Here is a 14773-nt window from a genome sequence, read left to right on the forward strand (position 1 = left end):
TAGCCTTTTGGCCTTCGATGTCTGAGTAGCTAAAACTCTCATCTCATTCAGCTCAGGCTGTTGGCATCTGATCCTGATGTGAAAAATCAAGCACTGTCCCTTCAAGAGAAGAGGGATTAGGAGGGAAGCAGTCGCTGGCTTCTGAGCTGCAGGAGGGAAACTGGACTTTCTGGAATCAGGTACTTTGTAACACCCCATCTCACTCCTGTCACACCTTACCCATTTTTGAGGTTCCGAGCTCTGTTGACAGACATAATTTCCCAGGGATCCTCGGCCCAGTGAAGATGGTAGCACAGATCTATCAAAAATCACAACCAAGGATGAGGTTTTGGGATTTGGAAAGAGGGCTTTAATCTGCAACCGCCCATTTCGCTAGGTGAGCTTTAATTATTTACTAGGAGCAGCTAATGTGCTCAGCTAAGTGCTCAGACAACCTCCGCCCTGCCTGGCCTCCACAGACGTCTCTGCCTGGGGGTGTGTGTGTGTCATAGAGTGACCTTGACATTTACTAAGGTGCTCCTGCCAGCACCCCATCTCAATACTCACCTGGGCAGAACCAGGTGCCGCAGCTCTGCATTTTGTTTCATTGATGACAGCATCTGGTTTTCAGCCCAGGGAGCCCTGCAGAGAGTGCTGTGGCAGGTTCTTTCTTTGGTTTTATTGGCCACTGCATCTTGGCAGTGACTTTGTTCTTGCAATAGGCTTCTATTCCTTCCTGCATACCCTCCTATGCACTACTCATTTCGCACTCTCAGCAGTCTTACCAAGTTGGCAGGGCCAGGTATCAGTTCCACTTCGCAGATGGTTTTTGTGCATGGATTCAGTGGCAAAGCCAGACCTAGAATACACTCGGATTTCGAGTGTGTACCTTCCCCACCCCCTGTGCTGCCATGCACTTACCTTCCTGTCACCAACTTGTTTTGAAGTCTTGAGAGCTGACCTGTGCAGTTTTTATTTGGATCTGTTATTGACTTCAGCAGACATTTATGAGCACTTTTCATGAGCCAGGACAGTGCCTATCCATCCTGTCATCCTCAAAGCAGCCTTTTGAAACTGGTGTTATTACTCCCATTTTATGGATAAGAGAACTGAGCTTCCTCAAGTCACACAGTTTGCAAATACCAGAGTCAGACCTTCAATCCATGTCTCTGACCACCCACTCCTTCCATTCCCTCTCTGATAAATCATGCCTGATCTTGGACTGTGTTATTAATAGGCACTCAGTGGTTCCAAATCAATCTTTTCAGAAAGGGGTCCAGAAAGCGTGGAAACCTGCTGTACTCAAGAGGCATTTCCAATGTCAACAACAGAAACTACCTGGCTGATTTTAGCAGAATGGAATGTTTTGAAAGGACATTAGTTCCTCACAGAAATGTACAGGAGGCTGGGGAAGGAGGTTTGGAAAACAAGAGGGACAAGGAAAGGCTTGGCAATTGGAACCACAGTCCAGATCACACCAGGGAACCCAACTGGCATGGACAGACGCCACTGCTTGCGATGGTGCTACCGCTGGGTGGTATAAGCCATCAGTGCATCATGGCCGCCATAGCCCTAGAAACTAGATGCTGCTACCCCTGTTGCCAGCGTGGGTTGCTTCTTTCCCCCATCCTTGGAACCAGGCCCAGGTGGTGTCCCTGGCTGGTCAAACCTAGCCCTTGACTTCGCAGCAAAAGATGCTGGGAAAGCAAGCCGCTGGCTTGGCTTTTGCAGGGGAAAGAAGCTGTACTTCCCACCAAGACTCTGGTGGGGGACTTTCCCAGACACAGCAAAGAGATTCAAGGACTGGGCAGCCTTCCAGAATCACCCATCTCCACTAGCTTCTTCCCACCCCCAAGCAACCAATTACTGCACTGGAGGCTACTTGTCAGTTTCACCACCTTCTCTCCACTCCCCAGACCTTGGCACAGACAGCATCTACAGTGTCGGTGAAAGTGCTCCAAGTGGTATTTTAATCACTCTCACCACCTGTAGTGGGTGGGGCCCTGAAGCTGGTTTGCCTCCTGGCTGTGGGAGGGCTTCGCTGCTGCTGTTTGGCCAAAGCGGCAGCAGGCAGCGTTCTCATAGCTGACGGTTTCCCCCTGCTTCTGGCTGAAGCATGAGGAGCCATTATTTCTTGGGGAGGAATCCTGGAGAATCAGCCCGCTTTCCTTTCTTGGGCAAGTTTTGGCAACCCCGAGGTGTTTTTCTCCCCCAAGGATGTGCATTCCTGGGCAATACGAGGTGGGAGTCATGTGGCCCCATGGTGGCTCTCCTCCTGTCACCCTGCTTTCATAGTAGCAGGTTATGTGGTGAACCCATGGCTGCCTGGTTCTTTTGGCCAACATGGCAGGTGCCTATGTTCACAAGGCTGGGACCCTGGTCGGCTGTCTTTATTCAGCTGTGGGAACCTACCACCGCCATGGCCAGTTTCCCAAGTCTCTCTCCTATCTGATAATTATCTTTCTGTTGCCCTGGCTAGTTCACTGCCGTGGATGTCCCTTCAAAGAGGACAACCCATGTGTTCTGCCATGTCGAGCCTCTGGCCCTTCTTGCTTTTGGCTGCTTGCTCTTCAAGCTCTAGACTCTGCGCTTCCCCCATTGTGGTGCGAAATCACTTCTTAGCACAGTGCTGGGGTCCTAGGGAGACCTGCTGGGTGGGCGCTTCTTTTATGTAGCTCTGACGCTCAGTCGCTTAATCCTGCCTCAACATTCCACTCACAGCAATTCTCTAGATGGAAACTGGAAAACATAGGGTTTGAGCATCACAGAACTGAATTTGCAACCTGGATCTGATCCTGGACAATCATAATCTCTAAGTGTCAGTTTCCCATTCTCTACAAATAGGGATGATGGTGCTGGGTGGTGCTTCAATGAGCCGATGGGAAGTCCCTGACACCAAGTGGATACATAACCACTTTAGCCCCTCTCCCCTTCCTTGTGTTATTTTCTGCCCCCCAAGACTGAGGTTTTTGCCCTGCCCTGCACCTGTTTCTGTTACTACAGCCTAGAGAGAATCCGAAGTTGGGGACACGATCTCCTCGGTAACAAGGAGGCTAATAATAGATTTTAAAACCCCTGGAGTAACTCACTGAGTCTTTCTTTTTGATGTAGTGAAAGCCACTCAAAGAACTCAGAAACAAAGGGGGAGTTGGAAGGAATCTAGATATATGTCTGAGGCCAAGGGAATACTTGACCCTCTTCCTCTCTGTGGGGGTTTCTGGAACTCACAGGCAGGTAACGAACAAAAGTAGGCAACATTCTAAGAGGATCTTTGCCCTCTGCTGCTGCTCCTGTGATTAGTTCTATGGCAAAAAGGGGATCATCTGGGTGGGCCTCTTCTAATCACAGAAGCTCTTTAAAGGCAGCGGGTCCTGTCTCATTGGTGGCAGAAGAGGAAGTCAGAGAGATTCCAAGTGTGAGCAGGGTTCGACTTCCACATGCTGTTGCTGGCTTGAAGATGGAAAGGCTTATGGTAGGAATGTGGGCTTCTGTAGAAGCTGATACTCACCAAGGAGACAGGGACCTTAGCTCTACAGTCACAAGGATGTGAATTCAACCAATAACCTACATGAGCTCAGAAGTGGGTTATTCCCTAGAGTGGCCTTGTGAAACTCCAGTCAGGGACCCAGCGGAGCCCACTTGGACTTCTGATCCAGAGAACTGAGAAACAGTAAATGGGTGTTGTTTAATCTGCTAAGTTTGTGGTCGTTTGTTACAGCAGCAATAAATACGAATACATTACAGCAATGCACTAGGAACAGGTGGGGACTGTGGTATACTGGAAATGCATGTCATCTAACAACTACTGATTGTAGTCACGCAGGAGGCTCTGGAGCCGAAACCCAATGTTTCTGGGTGTTTCAATTTTTCCAGAAAGACCACAACTCTGGACTACATGAAATATTGTGGCTTTTAAAGAGCACATCTTCTGGGTAAATATGCTTGTGATCCCTTCCCTCCTTGAATGGAGAGTTTCCTATATATATATTTTTTGAGATGTTGCTTCACTTAAAGTCTGTTGTCTTTCCTACTGTACACACAGTGAGAACAGTGTTTGTCTTGCAAGTGTTGACTTGTGATCAACAAGGAGGTTCTGATGTTTTGTCAGGGACTATCTGGGGGCTTTGGGAGATGACAGGAGGGGCCACTCTTTTGGAAATGTGCTGGGGATCCCTCCAAGAAAAAGTGTAGACGGCTTTATTTATCAACAGCCAAGCTGACTGCCACTCCGGACCCCTATCCTGCTAGGTGGGTGGATAGGGAATGGAGTTGTAGTCCAACCTAGTAAAATGTCACCCAGCCCAGCCATTTCCACTGTCTTGTAAGTAGCTCAGTCTCTTAGATGACTCAGGTGGCCCAGTGGTTCAGCCTCCTTCCCTTTGTCCCCCTCCACTCCAGAAGGCGGCTGCTTCTGTGGGGGGCAGTGTGGTTGATGTGACTCTTGATTGTGTCCCCATGATCCAGGTGGTGACCTCTGCCTCCTGGCTTGTCCAGGTGTGGAATGGTGGTGTGTAGGGCTCAAGAGTAACTGTTCCAGGCCACTCCCCCAGAGTAGTGACCACTGAGATGCAGTAGGTTTCATCGGGCCATTTGGAACCAGCATAGGACTCAGTTGCTGGGGTTCACAGTGCTGGCCATTTTCCTCTGTTGCCAGCCCCTGACCACCATCACCACTGCATCCAACCACAGGTCTCTGTTCTCCCATCGGCCCTCTCACCGCCCCCCTCCCCCTTCATCCCCTGGTCTATAGGTGCCACTTACAAGCAGGGAAGGACTGCTCCAGGCCTCCCTACCCGGGGCACTGGCCATTAGCCTGGAAGTTCTCTGTCTCCTGCATATCTTCCTGTTGTTTCTAAACCTTGGTCCTTGGTCTCCCCTGGGTTGGAAACCACAAGCTTTTCTTTTCTCTCCTGGGAATGCCCAGGCTGGAATATAAGCCATCGTGGTGGAGATGTGTGGGATTCCCCAATAAGGAAACTGAAATTGGAAAGTATTTTGGGAGTAAATCTCGCCTGCCGATGTGGTGGGCTCCGTCATTTGATGAACCAAACACATATGAAGCGATCTGAGAAAGTTCAAGTCCTGACGAGGATTCCCGGGCAACAAGAGGGCTCAGACAAAAGCCCGCCTTGAGTCATGGAGAAGGTGCAGAAAGGGGTTGCTGGGGCAGAGGTGGTCTTCCGGGTGGACTGGATGTAGAAAAGCTCTCAAACATCGAATTCGGTTCAGTTCCAAGTCCCGTCACCCTCAGCTGCACTGGCTTCCTTTCTTTGACTCTGACCCTCTTTCCGAGCCTGCTGGCAGCCCCAGGGGCCTTGATAAAGGCGCTGAATATGGGTCACTCTGACCCACTTCCATCTCAAGTTTGAAATTAGGATGGAAACTTAAGCAAGTTGCTCTGGGACTTGGATGTCACCCAGCTGGGCATTGGGCCCCCTGCCCCCTACCACCTTGGTTTCTGATGCTCACCGCAGCCAGTGGTATGATCCTCTTTGGAGTCCTCCTCCAGTTCTGTGTGCCGCAGACACTGCACACGTGTGCCTGGGTGCGTGTAGCCGGCAAGAATGGGAGCATGCATCTCTGGGCAACATAGGTGCCAAGAATCACCTCACCAGCCTTAAGACTGGTCAGAAGGCAGTAGGAGTGCAGAAATTAAGACAAGGCCCAGATGACAGCTGGAAGGAGGAATGAGTTCTAGTGTTCAATACCATGGTAGGATGACTATGTCAACAATAATATATGGTATAGTCTCAAACAGCTAGAAGGAGAATTTTTTCTTTTTTGAGTTAAAGTCTCACTCTGTTACAGCCCAGGCTGGAGTGCAGTGGCACAAGAACAGGTCACTGCAGTCTTGACGTCCTGGGTTTATTTAGGTGATCCTTCCACCTCAACCTCCCAAGTAGCTGGGACTAAAGGAATCTGTCACCATACCTGAGTAATAAAAAGTTTTTTGTAGAGACGAGATCTCGCTATGTTGCCCACACTGGTCTTTAACTCCTGGGCTCAAAGGATCCTCCCATCTTGGCCTTCCAAAATACTGGGATTATAGGCATGAGTCACTGTGCCTGGAAGAGGGAGGGTATTGAATGTCCCTAACACAAAGGATTGATAAGTATCAGAGATGATGGATGTGCTAATTAACCTGATCTAATCCTATACATTAAATTTATCAGAACATCACTATGTACCCATAACTAGGTACAGTTATTATGTATCGATTAAAAATAAAATAAAAGTAGATTTTTTTTTTGAGTTGGAGTCTCACTCTTGTCGCCCAGGCTGGAGTGCAGTGGCATGCTCATGGCCACCACAGCCTCCACCTGCTGGGCTCAGGCAATCCTTCCACCTCAACCTTCCAAGGAGCTGGAACTACAGACTCACGCCACCATGCCTGGCTAGTTTTTGTGATTTATTGGAGAGATGAGGTCTTACCAAGTTGCCCAGACTGGTCTTGAACCCCCAGGCTCAGGCAATCCTCTCGTCTTGGCTTCCCAAAGTGTTGGGATTGCACACTGAGCCACTGTTCCCAGCCTAGGTTTTTTTTTTTTTTTTTTTTTAATTTATTTAAGTTCAGGCAGATTTTGAAGCCAGGCAGTCTGGGTTCAAATCCCAGCTTCAGTACTCATTGAGCTGTGGAATAAGGGACAAACTGCTTATCCTCTCAGAGACTCAGTTTCCACATCTATGAGATGGGAACAGTACTAGAACCTGCCTCATGGGGCCGGGTAGACTAAAAACATGAAAATCCATGTAAAACACAACCTTCTCTGGCACAAGGTATGTACTCAATAAGCAGCTACTGTTGCTATTTTCAATTGTGCCATTATTGCTATGGACAGACAAGATGGGTCTTTTGAGTCAGGAAGTCATACTGATGTCAGGAACTGTCAAAGGGATTGAAGATCAGGGATTTCTTGTCTCCAAAGGGGCTCTCCTCTTCACTTTTATGGAGGAAAGGCCAGAGGGCAGAGGGGGACAAGTCATCCCTGACGATACTGCCACTTCTCTTGCTGTTGCTAACTAAGCTGGAAAAAAAAAGTGTGCGGTGTGTGTGTGTGTTTGTGGGCAGGGAGAAGATTAGCAGAAAGAAAAATGAAGGAGAAAAGAGACAGAGCTGGGCTACATGGAGTGTTGCTGTGAGCGAGTGAGTGAAAGTGGCTAAGTGTCCCATATCCCGGGTGCAGGGACAGAGCGATTATAAATAGCTCTGTCTACCATATACTTAGTTCATTGCAACCAGAGATTTGTCTTTGACCTGCCTTTTTTTCTCTTCCTCACTCTAAACTCCAGTTCTGCCTAATCTCTGAATCATAGATTATTTTAAGACTCTAATGAGCCTGTCTCTCCGAAAATTGCACTTCAGGATACACACACACAATTTTTATGAACAGTTAGTTTGAGCAGTTTCTCTGATTCCAGATTAAATATCCCTATTTTTAAAATTTTTTATTTATTTATTATTGATTTATATTTGTCAAGGTCTCACTCTGTCACCCAAGCTGGAGTGCAGTGGTGCAATTACAACTCACCGCCTTCTCGACCTCCTGGGCTCAGGCAGTCCTTCCACTTCAGCCTCCCGAGTTGCTGGGACTACAGGTGTGCACCACCACGCCTGACTAATTTTTAAATTTTTTGTAGAGATGAGGTCTCACTGTGTTACCCAGGTTGATCTTAAACTCCTGGGCTCAAGCAATCCTCCCTCCTTGGCCTCCCAAACTGATGGGATTACAAGTGTGAGCCACTCCACCCTGCCAAAACACCCTTATTTTAGATCATATTTTAAACCCAACCCAAACTTCTCAATGATGAATAAGTGAACTCCTATGCATGATTCAAAACCCAGCTCAAATATTCCTTTCCAGCACACCCAAATCAGTTAGGCAACCCCTCCTTCTTGCTCTTATTGTTCATCCGTCTCTTAGATCTGCATCCCATAATCACTCATTTCCTGGGTGGTCTCCTCTCTTATTCATCTTTCTTACTCATTTTTTCGTCCCAATGCCTAGCAAGAAATGTTCAGAAGACAGAGTATAAATGAAGATAATGAGTTCCCTGCTTGAAATGCAAAGAAAGCCCTCTCCACCTTCTGCGAATGGGAGGATTAAATAGGAAGCCGTATCTGATGGGACTTCTTTCAGCGGCTCTGCCAACCTGCGGGGACAGCTGCAAGCCCACCTGCTGGACCAGTCTCTGTGTTGGCTTTTAAAAGATAAGGAGCCGTCAACACAAGTGGAATGATCAGGAGGAACCGGTGGGAAAGTAACACTGGCCTCAGAGATTTCCCCCATGACTAGATAAGGGGGTGTGTCATGGGAAGTGTGCTTGCAGGGAGGGATACTTTGAAGTTCCAGGCTGATTGTGTCAGAGAATGGCCCCGCTCTCTGGGTGGCTGGAGGGGCAGTCATCATCCAGGTATCCAGGGATAACCTCCCGGATCAGGGACAGCAAAGGGCACTCGCTCTGTGGGACAGCAGGAGAGCTCTGTCTTTCCCTAGAAAGCGGGGAGGTGGCACCACTTGGATGGAGCATCAGCCCCCGAAAAGCCTGGTCTGTCCTGGGGGTAGAGAGATGAGCTGAGACTCAGCCACCGGCTGGAGACCCTGAGCCTGGAGAATGTGAGGAGGGCAGCAGCCCGACCGTGGCTTCAGGGTCACCGGATAGAAGCTCCTTCCCTGTAGCACAAGCTTCTCAGGAGGGCTGTAGATATTTTGGCCCAGTGACAGAGAACACACTCAGCAGGACAGGGGAAGCCATCTTCCATTTTCCCATGAGGGAACGTAGGAGGGCAGTTGAGCCCTCTCTGAAATTTCTCAGCTTAGACGCTTCTGACAAAGAGCAGGCACGTGGCCTCGCATGGGGCCCTGTCATTCTCTAGAAGTTTTCCGGATCTCCTCTGTCCCCAACTGCAGCCCCGTGCCATAGGTGGGAAGGTGTCAGTCCCACCATTTCAGAATACGTGGCTTTGCTTCATTTGCTGCTGAGGAGTTCTTAGAAAATTGAACTGGTTCCAGCCCAAGGGCCCCCAAAGACCCAGCTTTAGGTCTGGGCCTCACACAGAGGGGTGCAGGTCTGTGGGAAGGCAGGTTGTGAAGGCTCCCCAGAAGACCCAGGCCAGTCCCGTGTGTGCTCTGCCACCCACCCATGGTCACACTGCAGATGTGGCAATATTCCAAGACACCCATCTCTGGGTGCAGGCACAGAGCCTTCGTGGAGTGATGACATGATGGCCCGTAGTCTCTGGCTGGAAGTAGTAGGGTGCCCCCCACTCGTCATAGCCCCCAAGTACCCAGAAATCTCCTCCTGTTCCTTTGCTGTTACTATGAACACCAGAGCATTGCCGAAACCCTCCCGCCCTCCGGGACATGTGTGGGGCCTGGTCAAACACAAAACACACTTTCTCGGGCACTTCTTTTTTTCCTTCCCATTTTCTGTTTTGCACGTCCTGCTTATCTGGAGTGAAATGGTGTCTGTATATTTCAAGTCCCTTTGCTTGACGTCCTGCAGCATGATTTTCTCTAAGATTGTGTGATGTCCCAAAGGTTTTGATCTTTTGCATTGGAAGGAGGGCACCACTTTTTGCCATGAGAGGATATAAACCTGAAGCCCAAGGAAGGTGTGTCGGTGTGATGCTATGGAAAGGGGTACAGGCGGTTCCTCTGTCCCTTCAGGAAAGTTGTCCATCCACAGTGAGAAAGCCCAGGAGGTCTTCCCGGGCTGTGAGCTGGGAGACCCTCGTGGCTGAGACCCTTTGCACATTTCCCCTCTGGGACTCAGCCATGGCTGGTAAAGGGCTCATGCTTCTGCCGAGCCCCTTATTTTCTGTCTTCCGGAACCCACTTACCTTCACGGCAAAGAGATGTCACAGCCATGTGCTCACGGAGGGTGGGAGGACCATTCCTACATATTCCCTGCACTAAATGGAGAGGGAAGGCTTTTCTCTAATGAGCCCATTTTGGTGCTTTTTCTGAGGGAGCAGGAAAGGTGACGTTATGCTGAGACAGATGATCATGAAGCCACCAAAGACTTTTAGTGTTTGCTGGAGAGTCAAGCCCAAAGCCCAGGCTGACAGACAGAGGCAGTTTGGAGAGCAGGCATCTGTGTGCTTTCTTCTGGAGAAATACGGGATTGTGGGATATTTCAACCATCTACTCAGACAATGCAAGTTCCTTTACATTGCACATAGTTTTAGGGATAAGGAGAATTTTCTGTGCCACAGTAATGCACGTGCACACATGCGCATACACATGCATGCATGCTGTGTCTGATGTCTGGAAGTCCACACTTAGAATTGTGTTCCTTTAAGCTTAAACCCTTGATTCTTGTTGCAATACTAAGAACCTTTTGTTAGGGCAGATTTTGGTGGGGGAAAAGAATCTGAGGATCTTGGGGGTCCCAGAGTGGGCTTTGCAGAAGCCCCTTCCATACCCCACCAAGAGAGAAGTTGAGTCACGAACTGTCTAGAGCAGAAAGAAACTTTGCTTTACCAATTTGTGAAAGGTCTGCTGTCTCTGCATTTTAGGTTTCTTTTAAAACTGGAAGCGCATAGCCAGGCTCGGTGGTTCAGCCTGTAATCCTGCGCTTTTGGGAGGCTGAGGTGAGTGGATTGCCTGAGCCCGTGGGTTCGAGACCCGCCTGGGCAGGCGTAGACCTCATCTCTACAATAAATCAAAAAAAATTAGCCGGGCGTGGTAGCGCGTGCCTGTAATTCCGGCTACTCAGAAGGCTGAGGCGGAAGGATTGCCGGAGCCCAGCAGGTCGAGGCTGTGGTGGCCGGGAGCGGCCACTGCACTCCAGTCTGGGCGACAGAGTGAGACTCTAACTCAAAAAACAAACAAACAAAAAACAAAAAAAAGGAAAAAATAAAACTGGAAGTGCTATCCTATTTATAACAATAAGCCCCAAAGGCTTCGAGAAATAATCTTACAATTTATGATGGAGATGCCGATCCCTCAGAACCGGAGAGGATGCGAGCATGAGCTTTAGGAGGTGACAGAGTTGTGTGCATCTCTCTGAATTGTGTGATCTGCAGAGAGAGTCCACAGCTTTCACTACGAATCATAAAGAGGTCCTGAGCAGTTGGTGCTAGACCTGGCAGCGTAGCCTGCGCCTCTGAACCTTTCAAAGTTTAGGGTGAGCAGAGCTTTGACCAGCTCTCCAGGACACGGGAACTGGGGCAAGTCCATGAGCGCTGGGACATGCCAGCCAACCTAGACTTTGGAGGGCTCTTCCCACCCTTGTGAGTGCCGTCCCTCTGTTTTGAGTGCTAACCCTCAAATGTCTTTCTATCTCCTGGGGTTTTTAAAAAAATAGTAATTTTTTTCTGTTCATAAAATTAGAAAATATGAAACAATGTAGTGAAGAAAATAATAGTCATAATCCTATTAATCAGGTGAGTCATGATAAACATTTTGAAGTATTCCCTCCGAGGTTTTTTCTTTTTCTTTTGTCTTTTAAAAGAGAGAGTTGAGATCACAGCCTGTCTACGAATGGAGCTCTTTTCACATAACATTACATCATCATCATCTTGCTTGCCGTTGAAAAGTCTTCATAAGCATCATCTTCTGTGGCTGCACAATGTTCTATTATGTGGCTGTTCTACGGTTTACCCACCCATTCTTCTCTTAGGCATTTGCCTTGTTGCCAGTTTTTCACTTGATTAAATAACGCAGTGAGAACCATATTTAGGCAAGAAGCGGTACTTGCATTTTACATGATTTCTTTCTGATGGATTCCTGGAAGTCTCTTTTGACTTTGGAAGCTATTGTGTGTGAAGATGTTGCCGAGAACTGTCTGTAAAGGTGGATGTTGCAGCAGACTGTGGACAGAGATGTGGGGCCAGGTGACAAGGGTTCCTGCCACACACAGGACCTGCCACTAAGTGCTTTGAGCATTAGGGAGACTTAAAAAAGCAGAAGATCCACGGCAACCCCTCGGGTCCCCTCTCACTGTGGGAGCTTTTCTGTCTTCTCAATAAATCCTCCTTTTAAAAAAATTAGAAGATCTAGGCTTTGTCCTTGAAGATCTTACTGCATCACATGGAACCACACATACATAAGTAGCCTAAAGAAAGAGATGCCTAGATCTCAGAACCCTGGGGAATCCATGCATAAGTTTTAGGATGGAGTAGTTATCATTGTTTTGAGTTGGGGTCTCACTCTGTCACCCAGGCCGAGTGCAGTGGTATGATCATGACTCACTGCAGCCTCTACCTCCTGGACTCAAGTGATCCTCCCACTTCAGCCTCCCAAGTAGCTGGAACTAACAAGTGTGCACCACCATGCCTGGCAAATATTTTCATTTTTTTTAGAGAGGCAGGGTCTCACTATGTTGCTCCAAATGGTCATGAACTTGTGGGTTCAAGCAATTCTTTTGCCTCAGCTTCCCAAAGTGCTAGGATTACAGGCATGAACCACCATGCCTGACCAGGGTGGAGTAGTTGTGTGTGCACGTACTGCATTTTTCTGAAACTTTTATCAGAACCTTTTCATCTATAGAGCTGCAAAGCATGACCCATTCAATGACTGTTTAGGGTGTGTAGGGAAAGAGTGCGCATTTTCCTCTACTTATTCTTTTCTCTATATATTATTTATTTTTATAGTTTTTACAATACAAAATAAGATGAACTTTGTTTTATGTGATGTTAATATGACCGATAGTGTACACTAAAGAGATGGCAATCAGGGGTCCCCGTTTGAGGACCCTGAGGTAGGGTGGAGCAGAGGTTAGAGCCTATGCCCAACAGGCGAGAGACAGATTTTGTCACCAGTCCCTGCAGTGAGCTAACAATCCGTTTACACTGGCAGCAAGAGCCAGTGTTACATGAGCCTCATGCCTACATGATCATATTGTCAGAACATGTTACGCAGGTGTGTGGCACTTTTGGTGACACAGACCAGTGTCATCTCATTCCTCTACCAGAGCATCAGTCCTTACCTGTTTGCTAAGTGTTAAAAGAGCTTCTTACTGCTCAGGTGTGGCCTGCAGGAGGGCCAGTCTAGCTCTGCCAATATGGAAAAGGCAAGGTGGTGTGATTGTTCTCTGGGTCCCAGGCCCTTTGAGCAGGGACAGAACTAGATGTGCCCGTGGAAATTGACAGCCACCGTCTATATTTCTTTTCTCCCATCTGCATTGACCACTTCTATTGTTTGACTAGCTCTTCCAGAGGGAAAATAAGAGAGCCACGGGCCAGGCTCTGGCCTTGTGTATGGGTCCCTGCTGGACAGCATCTACAATTGCAGGACTTCTGCAAAATCCCATCTCACCTCAGCATGCGTGGATTTTGTCAGTGGAATGCCCATAATGAAGATAAGTGGGACAGGATGGCGTGTGTCTCTCATCACCCCCATTTCCCTTGGAGTCCCTCTCACATCTGTGGCTGGAGTGCCCAGGTCTCCATTAGAGGGACTAGACCACAGAGACCTGCCCTAGGCAGGCACACACCATCACACACCGTGACTCAGTAGTGCCCATGTCTGTTCATCTGTTCTATCTGGCTTATTAACAAATCCATGTAATTCTTTACTTTTTTTTTTTTTTCCTTTTTTTTCCTTCCAGTTGGCTGTTTCTCTTTGTCCAGCTGAGTTGTTTTTCTTCTTCCCTGTCTCTTGGCTTCTATGGAATAAATCTTCTCATTCCCTGTCACTCTCCTTTCCTTTGATCCTTTGTTTTCTCCAGACTCAGAACCACTTAGTCTTCTAAAGGGCTCAGAGAGGCACCTTGGTCTTTCTGTAATTTATACAGTCATCGGACCGTCTAATTCTTACTTGACCTGAACTCCACTGGTCAAAAGCAACACACCCCACCCTGAGGGCAGATGAGGGTGGGGGGAGAAACAGGCACTGCCCACCCCTCAGATGTAAGCAATATCCTCTCTTATGGAAAGAGAAAAACATTAAACAAGCACATCTGTGACCTCTGCCAGCCCTAATCCAGAAAGCAAAATAAACAAGCACGGTAACACTTAAAATACAATCATGAGGGGATGGGGGTGGGGGTAAGGAAGGACCAGAGACAGTCAAAAATTTGGACCTTCAAAGGGTATCATTAAGAAATTCTCCCTGCCACTTAATCAGGCTCACCGTGGCTGGGCTGTAAGCTTATAGATTCTATTCTGTTCAGATACAGATGCTATTCTCTCTCTATATGATGTGTATATATGGTTTTTGTTTTGTTTTCCTGGGCTTAAGTGGGCCTCCCACCTCAGGCTCCCGAGTACACTTGGAAGGCACCACCACACTCAGCAAATTTTTACATTTTTTTAGGGATGGGGTCTTGCTATGTTACTCAGGCTGGTCTTGATTTCTGGCTTCAAGCGATCCTGCCTCAGACTTCCCAAAGCCCTGGGATTACTGTACAGGCATGAGTCACTCTGCCCGGTGAATATTTCTAATGACACATTTTTAATAAAATGATATTTTGCATAGACAATAAGACATATAAAACGTTTTACATATAACTGTGAAAAGATGATGTGATATACTTTAATAGAATTCTTATATTTTATGCTTAAACAATATAAAATGTTATAGGCTTCTACGTAAGTGCCATAGATTTATATATCAAATATGATAGATTTATAGAAATAAAATATCAAATGAAGCATGTTCTACTCTCCGGGCAACTATGTTGACACATTTCTAAGGTACAGTCTTCTTAGGCATCTTAAACCTTACTTTTAAAATCAGTGCCAGCGGCCCAAGAGTAAAATTCAGTGATTCAACTTAAATATTCACAATGACCCTGAAGCACACAGGCGGTCTCTTTTTACACAGATCCGGGGTGCGGGGGGGCGTGT

At 47.7% G+C, this 14773-nt stretch overlaps 1 protein-coding gene across 1 annotated transcript in view; it reads left to right on the forward strand.

Moving 5' to 3' along the window:
- Positions 1-14773, forward strand: part of GFOD1 (glucose-fructose oxidoreductase domain containing 1) — a 117367-nt gene that overhangs the window by 95427 nt on the left and 7167 nt on the right. The window lies entirely within an intron of this gene.

Source organism: Carlito syrichta, unplaced genomic scaffold, assembly GCF_000164805.1.
Source record: "Carlito syrichta isolate Samal-C Ts95f unplaced genomic scaffold, Tarsius_syrichta-2.0.1 Scaffold302538, whole genome shotgun sequence".
Lineage (NCBI taxonomy): Eukaryota > Metazoa > Chordata > Mammalia > Primates > Tarsiidae > Carlito > Carlito syrichta.